At 34.9% G+C, this 9,102-nt stretch overlaps 1 pseudogene; it reads right to left on the reverse strand.

Annotated features, from left to right (window-relative positions):
- Window positions 1–486: 486 nt before the first annotated feature.
- Window positions 487–559, reverse strand: LOC116470140 (U2 spliceosomal RNA; annotated as a pseudogene).
- Between the last annotated feature and the right edge of the window lie 8,543 nt (window positions 560–9,102).

Raw genomic sequence — 9,102 nt, forward strand, 5'->3', positions numbered from 1 at the left:
AATTCTGACTTTTAATCACATACATGTAAGATTTTTCAGAAGCTCTTGTGTGTATGTATGTGTATTATAGCTTCCCAATTAGATTTTAAGTTACTTCAGGGTAATTCTAATGTCTTCTACTTTATTTCTAAGTGCCTAAAATTACAGTAAGTGCCCAAACATTTTTTGTTGACTTTAGCAATAGAAGAATGGCAGGCAAGGTACAGAGGCCAGTGAAGGGCTATGATTATAATCGTGTACTTTTTATATTATTGTTACTATTAATAGCAATAAAAATATTTATAACAAATGCATATTTCTTTATACTGTTCCAAATGATTTTCTAATTAATCGTTTCAATAGATGTCATGGAGGACTAGCTTAACACTAATAATAAGAGAACTGAAACAATCTATTCTTCAAATTTATGGAAATAAAATTAAACCCAACATATTTTGCCACCTAAGTCAGAAATAATAGTTTTATTTATTTGTAGTTTCATACTTGAAGAGGTGAAAATTTTAAATGCACATAGTAGGAGCTTCTACACTTGATCTTAGCCAAAAGGCCGAGAAGCGATATAGTAGGAGCTTCTAAAATAAGTTTGGAAGCTAATGAACATGTAGCATGTGTACAGAAAGTTTGCACTGGTGTTCATGCTGATTTCAAGATTCAAAACTAATCCTTAATTTTCAAACAGCCTTTAAATTTGAGTGTTCTAATAGAAAAGGGATTGGAAATAAATTATAAATAAATCAGATCCTAAATTTAAACATAGAGAGAATAAGTGAGAGACAGACAGACAGACAGAGAGAGAGAGAGGAAGATAGAGAAAGAGAGAGGAAAATTCCCCCTGGCTTTTAGACCAGTGTCATAAAATTAAATAGCTCTAATAAAAATGTTTTAAGACCACATGAAAACGAGTTCTTTTTGCTTAAATCAAACCAGTTCAAGAAAATTTAGCCCTTTTAAAGTTGACCTCATTAATTTCATGATCTTTGGATTGTACATAGCATCCCAACTGTGCAGATTAGTTTGTACCTTTGAAACCCACCAGCATCATATATCTCTGAAGATTAAAAAAAATACAGCATAGAACTCTGAACTTGTGTGATTAAAATGCAGGAATTTGTTCAAATACCTCTTGCATGTGAGTTATAAATAATCATTTGAAAATCTTCAAAAATAAAATAGGTATAATATAGAGCAGTAACTAAGGGCTTCTTTTTTAGAGATGACTGCTCCTAAAGACTGGACATGGGGAATGCTTCCTGTAAGGTTGCTGGGATAAATGTGTACATCCTTTTTCCGATGACCTTGGCACTAACACAGACTAACAACCGTTTTAAAATCATGATTACCAGCCTAGACAACATGATAAAACCCTGTTATCTACAATAAATAGAAAAATTAGACAGGTGCATGGTGGTGGATGCCTATAGTCCCTACTACTCAAAAGGCTGAGGTGGGAGGAACACTTGAACCTCGAAGATCGAGGCTGCAGCAAGCTGTGATCCTGCCACTGCACTCTAGCCTGGGCAGGGCAACAAAGAGAGACCCTGTCTAAAAACGACAACAACAACCACCACCACCAAACAAAAACAAACAAACCCAAGATTAGTTAATATCAGTAATCTCTTCGCATTTCTTATAAGGAAAAATGGTCATTTATGCTGTTTTATTTTGGGAGGGCAGTGATAGCTAGATATTTACTGTCACCCACTGAGTTATACCAATTTGATTGATGCTACACCTTCTGTCCCTTTATTCATGAGAGTTCATTCCAACTATATGAGAAATTTTCTATCTTTAAACTCATATTAGATTTCACATTTTTCTCTAATATGCAGTTTAAATAACTAGACAATTGTTATACAAAGGATAGTTTTAATTGAACTATTTTGTGGGTAGCTCATCAGAAAGACTGACTCTACAACAAGTGGATTTACAATCTCTAGTACCAGACTACTTGGGTAGATCAAACTTTAAAACATCTTTTGCCTTTCATTTCTGAAATGGATTTGGATATTTTTTCCCCACCGTATGTTGGATGTAAAACTAGAAACCAACAAGAAGTGTAAACAACACTCATGATTTGAGGTTTAAAATATTTGGGGAGGTTCTCTGATTTATTTTGCTGGAAAGGTAATGCCACTGTACTGAGCACTACATCCCTTATAGTCACAAGAAGCACAATTTGCCTTCCTGCACTTATTCCTTTCTGATGGTTTCTGTGCTCCACGAACGATTACAGAAATGAACAAATAGGTTTGGTAAGTATAGAATAATGATGTAAGGGTTCAACTTCTAAGCTATGGCTTTGGATGATGTGAATATTAAAATCTGATGAATCTTTGCTAACAACTGTATTGCCAGAGCTCTGACTTCCTCTCTCAGAAATGCATCCTTTGATGAGAATTTCCTGTTTCATATGGAAGTCTTGATTTCGGGGCTATAGGGATTTTTTTTCCTAAGATAGAAAATCATCAAACTGTGTTTACTGGTGTGTGTGATGATAATCTAGTACTGTGGTCCCATGAAGAATAAATCCAATTTGTCTTTCAAGTATAGGGAACTATTTCACTTATTTTATTTCTTAACTCCTAGCTAAACAGGAACTGGAAACACTTGTCATTGATCAAAAGAAAGAAAGAACCTCAGGCACAGACTTGGCATCTTGCTAAGATGTCCTCGTACATTAGGAGGTGTTAAATACTTTCTCTCAAGCAAGCTAAAAGTTGTATTGTTTTCATGATTCAACAAAATGCCATATTGTCCTCTAGGGATAAAACTGATACTACATGTCATAAAATTTGCAAAACACGAATTAAACACCAAAGGAATTCAGATACTTATGTTTTTTTTTTTAAAAGCCAGTCATTTGTGATAATGATAGTGTAGAGATTGAAAACAAAGGTCACTGAGATAATTCAGGCTTATGGATCTTGTCAGGCCCTTTGGCCCTTGACCCAGAGAATTCTCTAATATTTAAAAAATGTCTTTTCAGCCTTTAATACATAAATCCGGATTTACAGCTTTTCTTGAAAAAACAATTGGAGTATTTGGCAATACTTGGCCCACATTTCTGCATGGAAACAGGAGGTTGGAGCCGAGTGGGCCCCCTGCTCCATGTCTCTCTTGGCCTCCCCTTTCCCTAACATAGTCTTAAGTCCAGGATTCTTCACTTGTTTCCTTACCCGGTAGGCTCCTGTAGGCACCTATGTATGTGGCCCTTATGTTAAAGTGTTTCCTTATTTGGGATTTTTCCTTTAATGTGTGTTTGTTATTTATAATAGTTCTCTAAAAACCTTAAAATGATGGCAGGTGATTGAGATGTTTTCTACTATCATTTGAGAATAGACCGCACCCTACATATGGTATATGAAATGTCAAAGTCAGAAAGAGTCTTTCGAGGGTAGACTGGAGTATCATGCAGTGGAGTGACATCAAAAGTGGGGATGATGTCTAGAGTCAGCAGGTAAGGCAAATGTTTGGGTAAACTTACCCTTGAAATGCTCTTAGGAAGTATTGCAAAACTGATATGCATTTCTCAGTAAGTCCAGGACAGCCAATTTTTCTGTCCAGCTTTGGAACAGATAGACTATTTTTCCTTTTTTCAGTGGAGCACTAGATAATGTAACTGCATTGAATTTAGGTATGATATTATGTGCAATACATATCTCTAAAGACTAGAATACTCATAACTGCAGTGAGATGATCACTAAGAGAGGTGCGTGGGAGGTGAACTCAACAGAGGAAAAGACAGCATCCCATTTTTCCATGCCGCGCTCACTCTTGGGCATATGCTCAGTGAGTGGACTGGCAAGTGAAACAGTCATTCTGTTAAATTTTCTCTCTCTCTCTCTTTCCATTTCTGAGTGCATGTACTTGGATCTGAGGACATTTGAGTTTATGACTACGGTGGAAATACACTGACTCACACTATAAGATCACCAGGCAAACATATACTTTGGTCACTTACTAAGTCATTAGAACTAAGAAAAAACAAAGTAAAGACTGGGGGTTTGATTTCTGGTAAGAATTATTCACAGATAGAAAAATGATTAAACTAGTTAAGATATTTGTTGAGCCTCCCTGTGTGTGAGATACTCTGATAGCTATTTAGAATGAAAAGAGATATATTGTGACCATCTTTATCAGTGTTTTAAAGGCTCATACATTTTACAATCTTTAAGAAAAATTGAGAATCTGACAGAGAATTGCCAACTGTTTTATTTTGGCCACCGGGTGCATTTAAAAGAGAAAATATATTTAAACATAAAAGAGGAAGAAGGAGATAATCTCATAATAAAATATGTTTCTTTAAATTTAAAAGTAGCTTTACAAAAATCACTTCTGCCTCCTACCTTTTGGCTGTGAGAAACTTCTTCAAGAAACCAAAAACTTAAATGTGAAAATATGGCACATACGTTTGAAAAGTTAATCAACTCGACAAGACAAGGGAAGGTTAAAAGTCAAATGACCAGCATAGAAGAGGCTTTTTAGGAGCCAAAAGGAGAGTGAGTGAGCACTGGAGGTTGATGAAGGGTTTAGGTTTTCAATCACGATAATAGGTCCTCCCTAAATGTCTGTGGACTGACTGAATACATCTATTAATGTATTGGGATGGCCTAATCCGAGAAGGCTTCAGAGAAGCTATACAATTTGGGCTGGACTTGGGGAATTCATGAATGATTTGGACAGGAGACCAGGGCAAGGAGGAAATTCCAGGTTCTGGCAAGGATGAAACCACGGGTGCAATAATGTTCAAAGAAAGGTGCCTAAAGAGGGGTCATGTCTCTCTTCTCTTCAACTCTTTCTTTGTCCTAAAATGGCAGCGATCTAATGAATAAAGTGAATAAAAACTTAGCAATTATTTATTACATGTTGAGATGTACTACAGTTATGGACATGGAATCTTCAGGTAAAAGAATCTGTAGATAAACAAACATATTTATGATCTCAAATGTTTCACAATTATGGCTTTGCATCATGGCTATATTCATGTAGATAACGGTATACATAGGAGTAGGGAAATTATATCAATTGGTGGTGGTGTGCTCTTTGGTGATCGTCAGGCAATGTCACCAGCTAAGGATATGTGTGTGGGGAGGGTTGTTGGTGGTGAGGAGAAAAATATACGGTAGCATAAGAGAAAAAAGAATCCCAGAACTGAATTATTGGTAGTTATACATCTATATAGAGCATCTTCAAAATAAATTTTAGTCTTACTGTTTTATGAAACAGATCAGAGGATTTGAGAAACCTTTCACTACAATTTAAGTTTCTTAAGAAACTTAAGAAGGCAATTGCTTTTAAATATCCCTGATCCACTTTTAAAATTCAGAATTGAAATATAGAGGAGAAAAAAATGTTTTGAAGATGTTCAGTTAACCACAGCCAGGTCTGACAGAAATAGCAAAGCCACACCCAGAGAGTTCAGAGCCTGCTAATAAGTGATTGAAATTTTCATGTTAGCTATCACTCCTCTTCTGATTGGTGGTATTGTCAGTGACAAGACAAGCAGACTATGGTATTTCAATGACTTTATGACTAATTGTCTCCTTATGAATTTTGCTCACTTCTTTTTATTATATCTTTACACCCCACCCTTGTCTATGGGGTCTATGCAATAGCTTGTTTTTCCAATCCACTCTCAAAGCCCCTCTAATTCTTTTTTTGCTTAGCAGCCAAAGCAATTTTTTAAAAAACGTATAAACTGGATCATGTCTCATCCCTATTTCATGTCCTTCAAAGGGTTTTCAAGATTCTTAGGATAAAGTTCAGCCCAATTATCCCTACTCTGAATGACTCAGTTCCTACTTCTACTTGGTTTCCTTGCCTACCACTCTCTGTCTACTCTAGGATTTATTGAAGTGTGGTACTTGATTGACCACATCATAATTACTTTGTCATTTTAGATCTACTGTCTAAGAATTTTTATATGTAGGCATTTGTAGTCTGAATTTTAAGCAAAATTCCTAAGCAATTCTGATATAAACTATAATTAGAAAACCACTTCACAATTCCCTATTGACATGGCCTTTTCTCTGTTCTTCAAATATGTCAATTTTTTTCCTATTTCAGAATCTTTAAATGTGAACTTTCCTTTGTCTGCAATGTGGACTTTATTCCTCTTGTTCCCAGATTTATTTCTAATTATGATTAAGCTTGCAATTTATGTTACTGTCTCAGGAATGTTTTCCCTTAGGCTCCCAGAATAAATTATATCTTCTTATGGCTTCTCCTTGCTTCCTGTAAATTTCTTTCATGGTATTTGGAATGTCCACAATTAAATAGTTATTTATGTATTTATACATTGTATTTCCTCTAGTAAACAATATGCTCCCTGAAGGCTACAATTTTATCTCTTTTCTTTTTTTTTTTTTTTTTTTGAGACAGAGTCTCGCTCTGTCGCCCAGGCTGGAGTTCAGTGGCGCGATCTCGGCTCACTGCAAGCTCCGCCTCTCAGGTTCATGCCATTCTCCTGCCTCAGCCTCCCGAGTAGCTGGGACTACAGGCGTCCGCTACCACGCCCGGCTAATTTTTTGTATTTTTAGTAGAGACGGGGTTTCACCGTGTTAGCAAGGATGGTCTCTATCTCCTGACCTGGTGATCCACCTGCCTCGGCCTCCCAAAGTGCTGAGATTACGGGCATGAGCCACCGGGGCCGGCTAATTTTATCTCTTTTCTTATAAGGGGTGACTAGGTTTTATCATTCTGTATGAAGTGTTCTGTTTACACTCCTAGTGCAGCTGGTGACTGCCTGAATCTTAATCCTCATATCACATTGTGCTACAGTTTTCTATTTCTCTTTGTCCTGTGTTAAAGTGTGTACTTCTTTAAGGAAGAGACCAGCCACTTTTTCTTTATTATTCTGATAACATATTCATAACAAAATGTACCATCTTGACAATTTCAAGTGTACAGTTCACTGATATTAAATACATTCATAATGTACAACTATCATCACCATCCGTTTCTATAACTTTTTATCTTGCCAAAGCTGGAACTTTATACCCATTAACCAATAAAGCCCAATTCCCTTCTGCCCCCAGCCCCTAAAAACTACCATTCTACTTTGAGTCTCTGTAATCTTGAAGTACCTCCTCTAAAGGGGATTGTATAGTATTCGTCTTTTTTGTGACTGGCTTATTTCAGTTAGCATCATGTCCACAAAGTTCATTCATGTTGCAGCATATGTCAGAATTTCCTTTTTTTCCTAAGGCTGAATTATATATATATATATATATATATATAAAAAATGCGTGTGTGTGTGTGTGTATATATACACGTGTGCGTGTATATATATATACACACACGTATACATACATATATATGTATATATACATATATACCTATATACACGTATATATATACATATACACATACATATATACCACAGCTTTGTTTGCTGTGGGCTTCTCATATCTGGCATTTAGTGGGTTGAGATAGTTTCCTTCTATTCCTAATTTGTTGAATTTTTTTTCATCATAAAAGAGTGCTTTTTTTTTGCCAAATGTTCTTTCTGCATCAACGGAGACAATTATATGGTTTTTGTCTTTCATTCTGTTAATATGGTGTATTATATAAATTGATTTTCATGTGTTGAACCCTTCTTGCATTCCAGGAATAAATCCCACTTGATCCTCATGTACAATTCTGTTAATGTGTTGCTGAATTAGGTTTGCTGATATTTTGTTGAGGATTTTTGCACCAATTATTATGGGGAATATTGGTTTGTAGTTTTCTTGTAGTATCTTTGTGTGGCTTTGGTATCAAGAAGGTATTGGTCTCATATGAATCAGGAAGTGTTTCCCCCTCTTCGATTTTGTGGAAAAGCTTGGAAAATTGGTGTTAGATATCCATTAAGTGGTTGATAAAATTCTCCAATGAAGCCATCATATCCCAGGCTTTTTTTATTGGGAGGTTTTTGATCACTAGTTCAATCTCTTTACTAGTTATAGTTATATTCTGATTTTTAATATTTTATAATTTGGCCTGGGTAGATTGTGTGTTTCTAGGACTTTGTCCATCTTATCTAAGTTATACAATTTTTGCCATACAATTGTTTGTAGTACTCTTTCATAATCCTTTTTATTTCTGTAGAATCTGTTGTAATGTCCCACTTTTATTTTTGATTTTAGTAATTTGAGTCTTTTCTCCTTTTTTAGTTCATCTAACTAAAAGTTTGAAACTTTTGTTGATCTCTTAAAGAAACAGTTTTGACTTTTATTGATTTTCTCTACTGTTTCTCTATTATTTATCTGTTTTATCTGTGCTCTAATCTTTATTATTTCCTTACTTCAGCTAGCTTTGGGTTTAGTTTGTTATTTTTGCAGTTCCTTAAGTTGTAAAGTTAGGTGTTCATTTGCTATCATTTTTGTTTTCTAATGAGTTTATAGCTATAAAATTTCCTCTTTGTCCTGCTTTTGTTGCTTTTTATTATTTCTCTTATGCTGTGTTTTCATTTTCACTTGTCTGTATTTTTAATTTTCTTGTGACTTGTTTTTGGATCCATTGATTGTTTAAGAATGTGTTGTTAACCTCCACACATTTGTCAGTTTTTCAGTTTTATTTCTGTTACTGATGTCTATCTTTATCCAGCTGTTGTCAGAGAAGATAATTTGTATGATATCTAGCTTTTAAAATCTATTGAGACTAAGTTGTGGCCTAATGTGTGATCTGTTCTGGAAAATGTCTCAAGCACACTGGAAAATAATGTGTGTGTTATTTTTCTTGGGTAGAATGCTCTGTATCTACTTTGTAAATCTAGTGGGTTCATTGAGTTGCTTAAATCTTCTGTTTCCTTACTTATATTATGCCTGTTTGTTATATCTTTATTGAGAACAGAGTACTGACATCTCTAACTATTTTGAGAGAAATGTCTAATTCTCTCTTCAATTCTATCAGTTTCTGTTTTATGTATTTTGATGGTCTCTTATTAGGTGTAAAAATGTTTCTCATTTTATATATTTTTGCTGTATTAAACCTTTTATTTATATATAATTACCTTCTCTCTTGTAAACTTTTTAAATTTAAAGTCTATTTTATCTGATATTAGTAACAGTCACCCTTGCTCTCTTTTGAGAACTATTTGTACATCTTTTTCCATCCTTTTAC

Source organism: Hylobates moloch, unplaced genomic scaffold, assembly GCF_009828535.3.
Source record: "Hylobates moloch isolate HMO894 unplaced genomic scaffold, HMol_V3 SCAFFOLD_5, whole genome shotgun sequence".
Taxonomy (NCBI): Eukaryota; Metazoa; Chordata; class Mammalia; order Primates; family Hylobatidae; genus Hylobates; species Hylobates moloch.